We start from the raw sequence: 6,397 nt of genomic DNA, 5'->3' as shown, positions 1-6,397 counted from the left end.
GAATGTCTGTGCATTAAGCTCCCCTCTCACCACAAACACACACACACACACACACAAAGGCCTTTCTGTTCCCAAAATGTATCACAGTCTCCCTTCCGAGGACATGACGGGACAGGTGTGAAAGGCTGGTGGCAGCGTCTGGCATAGGGGGATAATGTAAACAGCCAGGAATGTGATCCACATCACAGCAACTGATTTAGGAGAGGGGTGAGAGGTCACACCCTGCACTGCAACAAAAGAAATGAAACATTATCCCCGTGACAATCAGACCCCTACTTAAGTTGCTTTTCAACCAATTGCCATTGTCTGTCAACTTCCCAGACGAGTAATGGGTGCTTTTAGCTTCACCCGTGATTTATGTAGGCTGAGTATATTATTTAGAGATTAGAAAGCACAGAACATAAAAAGTTGTGTCAAACACAGCCAAAGAAATTGACAATATAATAAAATATCAGCTTTCCCAAATTAAGATGAACACATGTCATGAATCATCGATTAGCGTAGATGAGTTTAGTTCAATTTGTCTATTGATGAGCTATCCATATCTGACATTTCAGCCTCTACTCCAATACAATGCTCACAACGTTGAAAAAATGTAATCAAAAATACTTCAACAGCAACTTTCCATTGCCCTTGCTACTCTGGAACACCTCCAGACCTCACTTATAAACATTTTTGATCGGTATTACAATACTTTCTGTGACATTATTTGATCTATGTCTTTGGTAGAAAGGATTTCCACACTGACAAGTCTGTGGAATATCCAGAGTAACCAATCACCAACTTCCCTACCTGAAAAGTGAAGTCAATGCAAAAGTGCAAACCTGCTTCTATCACATTTTAAGCAGGGGCTCTACACCACGGCCTCCCATAAGTAATCTGCTCCTATGGCAGTCTATTGGGAAATGAATATGATTTATTAAACATGAGATTAGTGTCCTTAGTTTCAAGTCTTCCTCAATACAGCAAGGTGTTCATTTTTTATATCATGGTCGCATTTATTTTAAAATTGATGATAAAGCTGGGCATGCTTTATTGTCTATCATGGAAGAGGCTTAGCAATGCTAACCATGGCACTGTGTACATTAACATGGTCGTGAACTTGTTTTTGGTTGTTGTCCATGTTGTCACATGAAACCTTCTCACTGTGTGTTTTGACTTCATCAGAGTTAATTGGAACATTTTGCTGGCCGTGATATGGCTTGTTCAGCGTTCCGCCAACCAAGCTAGCTAGCTAGCACTAGCGTTAGCTGGTTACTTGAGGGAAATATGACGATTTTCAAGCACATCTGTGTACCGCTGTAGATGCAGATGAATGCCGCTATTACAGAAGGACCGAGTTCACCCGCCAGCAAAACTCCGCCGTATGACTCGCATCAAAAAGGTTAAAAAATCTACAACTAGGGCTTATCTTAGCGCAGCGCCATCGGAACCATAGAGACAATGGCTTAGACACGTCATCATCCACAGCTCTACCATTTTGTCCGAATGTGGTCACTTCTGGTTAAAATGCAAAGTCCCTTCTTCAAAATGGCAGTCCAAATACCAGTGGGTTACATCACGGATGCTATATGCAGCTTTACAGTCTATGGTTTGCTGTTTGGTGCTGGACAGCATGCTCTATTGTTAACATGAACATATTGATACACACACACACACACACACACACACACACACACACACAGTTGAACCAGTACAATAGCAATGACCAGAGATCCTGCCTTGATGAATATCCCTGACCTGCTAGCTCATCTGTTTGGACTGACAGCCCAAAAGGGCAGCAGGATTAGTCGCTTATTAAGCAGGGGAGCATGCTCTTTAATCACTGGTGTTGTTAAGGAGACGGTAAAGTGTTTCCATGCGCTACTGCCACCACTTCTTGGTGCATCCTGATTGCAATAACTGCTATAAACACAGATCTCCTAGAAATAGTAAAAGATTTCACAAACGTCAGTAAAAGTGACAGAAGAAGTTAGCACGTTTTGATATGTTGAAATGCTTTATGTGTTCTCAGTTCTCACCTACCTCCTTTAGATGGTGCTTCCTTATTATTTGCACCTTATTTTTTTCATCATTTTATATATTGGCACATACAAAAAATGTTTTTAAGCTTTTGGGTTTACTTCAGTGATATGCAGCCCACTGAACATGCGCAGTAGGGTTTCTTCTGCCAGCCCCGCCCAGTGTCAGTATGGATGGATAGGTGTATATGTGTGATATATCTATATATACAGAATACATATATATGCATATATGCACACTATGATTGCCACATCCATGCTGGTACCTACTTTATTGTTTATGTGTGCACTGTGTTTTCTGTCTTGTTAAAAGAAAACAAAATGTAAAGGGTTAAAAACTGTCGAGATGTTTAAAATATGAACTGGGCTAACAATATGTGTTGACATTATAAAGTACTGTATATTAAAAAACTTACAGATTCTTTAATCACAGGTGTTGTTTAGGAGAGGGGAAAGTGTTGCCATGTGCTATTGGCACTACCTCTTGGTGCTTCTATTTGCGCTAACTACGATAGAAACAGCTCCTTGAATTAGCACTGAACTAAACAAACGTCAGAAAGAGTGACAGAAGAAGTTAGCATATTTTGGTCTTTGGCTGCTATATGTCTCGGTCTCAGAAAGCACCAACTAAAGGAGGTAGGTGAGAACTAATTATCTGCAGCTCATTTTAATTATTATTTCACATCTTTGAGTTGGTTTGAAAATATGTCTTAGGAAAGGTCAGAAATAGCAGATAGCTAACTTATAGCTTGTTAATTCATTTTCAAGCATCATATTTCTGCCCCTTAGCATATAGAATAGACAGCTAGACAATGTGTTGTTGGGGTCGGACCTTGTGTTGGGACGAAGCGAATCTGTTTCTACCACATACCCTGGTTGCATGTGAAAAAAGGATTTGAGTACACTAAACAGCTAATTACCACTAAGAAGATAATAAAGTCTCTGGCAGTTTAGGCATTAGTAAAACACTGCATTAGACTATATATGGTGAAGTACACACCACAGTTTCTTAATTAGGTGTCAAGAGGATTGCTTGGTTGGCACAGTGACTGAAGTTGGAGTTACCTATGGCCCCTCATCTTCACAGAGTTCTCTCTGTTTAAGTGAATATAAGGGTCGATTGTGCCAGTGACACGCTATCTCTAGAAATAGTACAATTAGAATAAATTACCATAAACACAACAACATTCAACTGTTTTGCTTCACTCTATTGCCACTATGGCAATTTAAAACTAAAACGTTGTCAAAAAGCAGGAAGAAGAACAATGCTGCGGGTTATTGTTTTGTTTATTAATGGTAATAGAGCATGTTAACAGTGTGCTGGTGCTTCACTACAAGCAAGAATAGGTTTAGGTATCATGTTTTTAATTTTTTTTTTATATTGGTGCTGAAACAATACTTTTAAAATGGCACAGCCAAAGATATTAAAGAAAGGCTTTTTTTGTTGAGGCTTTTTTGTTACAATACCAAAAATACATAGTTTACATTTTTGAACGCATACTAAAATATATAACTAAAATATGAATGAATACAAAACACTTACATTTCCACAGTTACCCAATAGCAATAATTTACACTTAATACAGTTACAGTAATCCCAGCTAAATAACTTTTGCATTGTTTTGAACTACTTCTAATCTACAGCAACAAATCCAGCTTCAAACGTAAGCAATTCTTTTGCAGAAATATCAGCATGTATGCTTTTTCCTGCAAGATCCGACTTATTGCATGGGAGAATAACCTCACAGATGGTATCCATGACAACTTGGGGCTTTAACCTCTCTGAGCTTGATTGCAATGGCTCATGGTCTGTTCACTGTATACTTGAGGTCATTACTAATGTGACTGCTCCAATAATAAGTTTGTCATTCCACAAAGCTGAGATATTTTTCTACAATGTTTAACATACTCCATGCAAGTAATTAGTGAGAGTTGCAATTAGTTGCAACTTCATTTACACTAATTACAGTGGAGTGTATAGCAGGATGTTCGGTCCAAAGTGAAGAAGAGATGAAGCAGCTGCAGAAGTTTGCTGAAGTTGGGGAAAGTTGCAGATACAGCACGGTATAATAGTACATTGAATTTACCTCTCTTTCCCAATATTCTTTTAGTCAGTTGCTTTGAAGACATTATTGTTATGGGATTTTTAGAATTGAGACACAAACATCATTGATGGACAGAATTTGGATACACAAAATGGTGGAAGATAAATTGGTTGCACTATAGAGAGGCAGAGTCCCTCCCCCTCCAGTGCCCCCAATGGGACCTTGTTCCTTAAAGGAACACCAAAGCACTTTTCCTGTTCGGTCCCCCTACAGGTTGGGAGCGGAATTGTCCATTTCCGCTGTCTCATTCAAACTACAGATCTGCTACCTGTGTAGTGTGGTATAGAGAGCCGCAACGCAAATGCAGAAGTGCCATTCACCCTACGAGTTGATGAACCACTGAAACGATTTTGGAAACATTATTTGAAGGTGCAAAAGACTCTTTGGTGTTGCTTTGAGAAAATATTTAGGGTAGTCAATGGCGAGAGGCATATCATTTTTTGATCCTGTTTCAATTGAGCCATGAATTACACATATAACGTTGGCCAATTTAATTGTGCAAGTCAAGAAAGCTTGTTGTAGACTTTTCGTAGTACAACTTAGTTTTGTGTGAAACCACTCAGTGAACTACATCTCTTTTCCCTCGCACAACACACGTCACTTTGCTAATTGCTAGCTAGCTAGATAGCTAGATTGCTAGCTAGCAAGGTAACTTTGCTATGTTCTACGCACAAGTGTAACTTATTCCACCTGACTTTACTTTTATTTTGACTTTTGACTTTTTCTTTTGTGATAAATCATTGAATTGTTGTTAGATGCTAAAATGTAGCAGGAGCACACGAAGAAGGTCATGAAGTCAGTAAACTAACTGGCTGATGTCAGTAACACAACAACATCCTTCTAAAGTTAGCCAACATTAGCCACCGTGCGCTAGTGTTCATACCAGACCAAGTAAGTCTCTAGCAGCTAAATCCCTGAATGCATTGAACAAAGAAGGGGAACATTTTATTGCGTATGAAATTCAATTTTTATGTGTAGGCAGAAAAGTGTAACATTTTTGAGTTTATAGGGAAGCTAATGAACCAAACTGTTACATGGAGAACAAACTCCCACAAATTAAAAAACCTATGAGTCATAAATATCACATTTCTCATCTGCCAAATGTTTCACAACAGGACAAGCTTTGTCCAAGATCTTAAAAAAGAAGACAAAAGTATGCAAGCCTAAAATTAGCTTGACAACTTGATGACTCTCTAATTGCTAAGGGCATGAGAATTTTGAGACCTGAAGAAACAAGTTCAAGGGCCAGCAACAATTGGGAAATCTTGCACCACAGTGAAGGGAAGTTAAAGCATAAGCCAGGGAGTCAAAGTGAATTGTGACTGGCAGGGGAATGTCAGGTTCCAACACGCCTCTGGCACTGTGTACAGTGAAATTGAATCATCTCTTGTCACAGACGAGAACAGATTGTCTTCAGTTTGGACGTGTACATTACTGCAATTCTATCCTGTTGGCACTTTAAAACTCTAAACATTGAGTTATTCTGTGAAAATAAAACCTCAGCGCAAGTCTCTGCTTGTTGCTCGATGAGTATCTCAGTCTGCCTTCTTCTTTGACATTTCATACAAATCCACTGACAAGCTCCTCCTCAAGCGTGCTGGTAAAAATGTCATGAAATAAAAACAAAAATGTGTAGAATTTACCAGGGCTCAACAATTAACCATTTTCAAATCAAAATCAAGATGTGAAAGAATGCAATTGGCGAATCGTGAAGACCGCAATTAATCAAAGGTGCACTGTTTAGTTGAACGTTTTGTGCATTTAGTTTAACAATTTTTATTCATCTATTCATTATATTTACTGTTTTTTTTTCTCATAAGCTAAATGCTGGAATAACGTCACAAGATTGAAGACAATAATATCACAGATTGCTTGTCAAACTTTCCGATTGTCAGTAGTTTTACTTTGCTTAACATGATCGTAGAAAGAGCAATATGTATATGCTGCTATTGAACTGAGGCATATCAGACATTTCAATTTACAGACGAGTACGGATATAATTGTTTTTCATTATTATGTTATTATAACTTTAGCTTTTGTGATAGATGTTCTGTGTTTGTTCAATGTTCCATGCTTGCTGGCAGTTCATATCTATGTTCTGATCCTTACATAGGTATATAGAGCAGTTTTGATTGTGTCCCATGTTATAATGCTCCATGACATGTTACACAGCAAATACTAAACATTTGTTGAACTTTTTTGTTATTTTTTTTAATCGCAAATCAAATCGTAATCACATTATCTGGCAGAAAAATTACAAATTACATCTCC

General features: G+C 38.2%; 1 long non-coding RNA gene across 1 annotated transcript in view; it reads right to left on the bottom strand.

Annotated features, from left to right (window-relative positions):
* Positions 1-609: 609 nt before the first annotated feature.
* Positions 610-6,397, bottom strand: part of LOC116706462 (uncharacterized) — a 17,739-nt gene continuing 11,951 nt past the window's right edge. The window contains exon 3 of the long non-coding RNA XR_004336241.1: positions 610-620. This is a non-coding gene — a long non-coding RNA (uncharacterized LOC116706462). The remainder of the gene's footprint in view (positions 621-6,397) is intronic.

Source organism: Etheostoma spectabile, chromosome 18 (assembly GCF_008692095.1).
Source record: "Etheostoma spectabile isolate EspeVRDwgs_2016 chromosome 18, UIUC_Espe_1.0, whole genome shotgun sequence".
Classification (NCBI taxonomy): Eukaryota; Metazoa; Chordata; class Actinopteri; order Perciformes; family Percidae; genus Etheostoma; species Etheostoma spectabile.
This window is presented reverse-complemented; position numbering and strand designations above follow the sequence as displayed.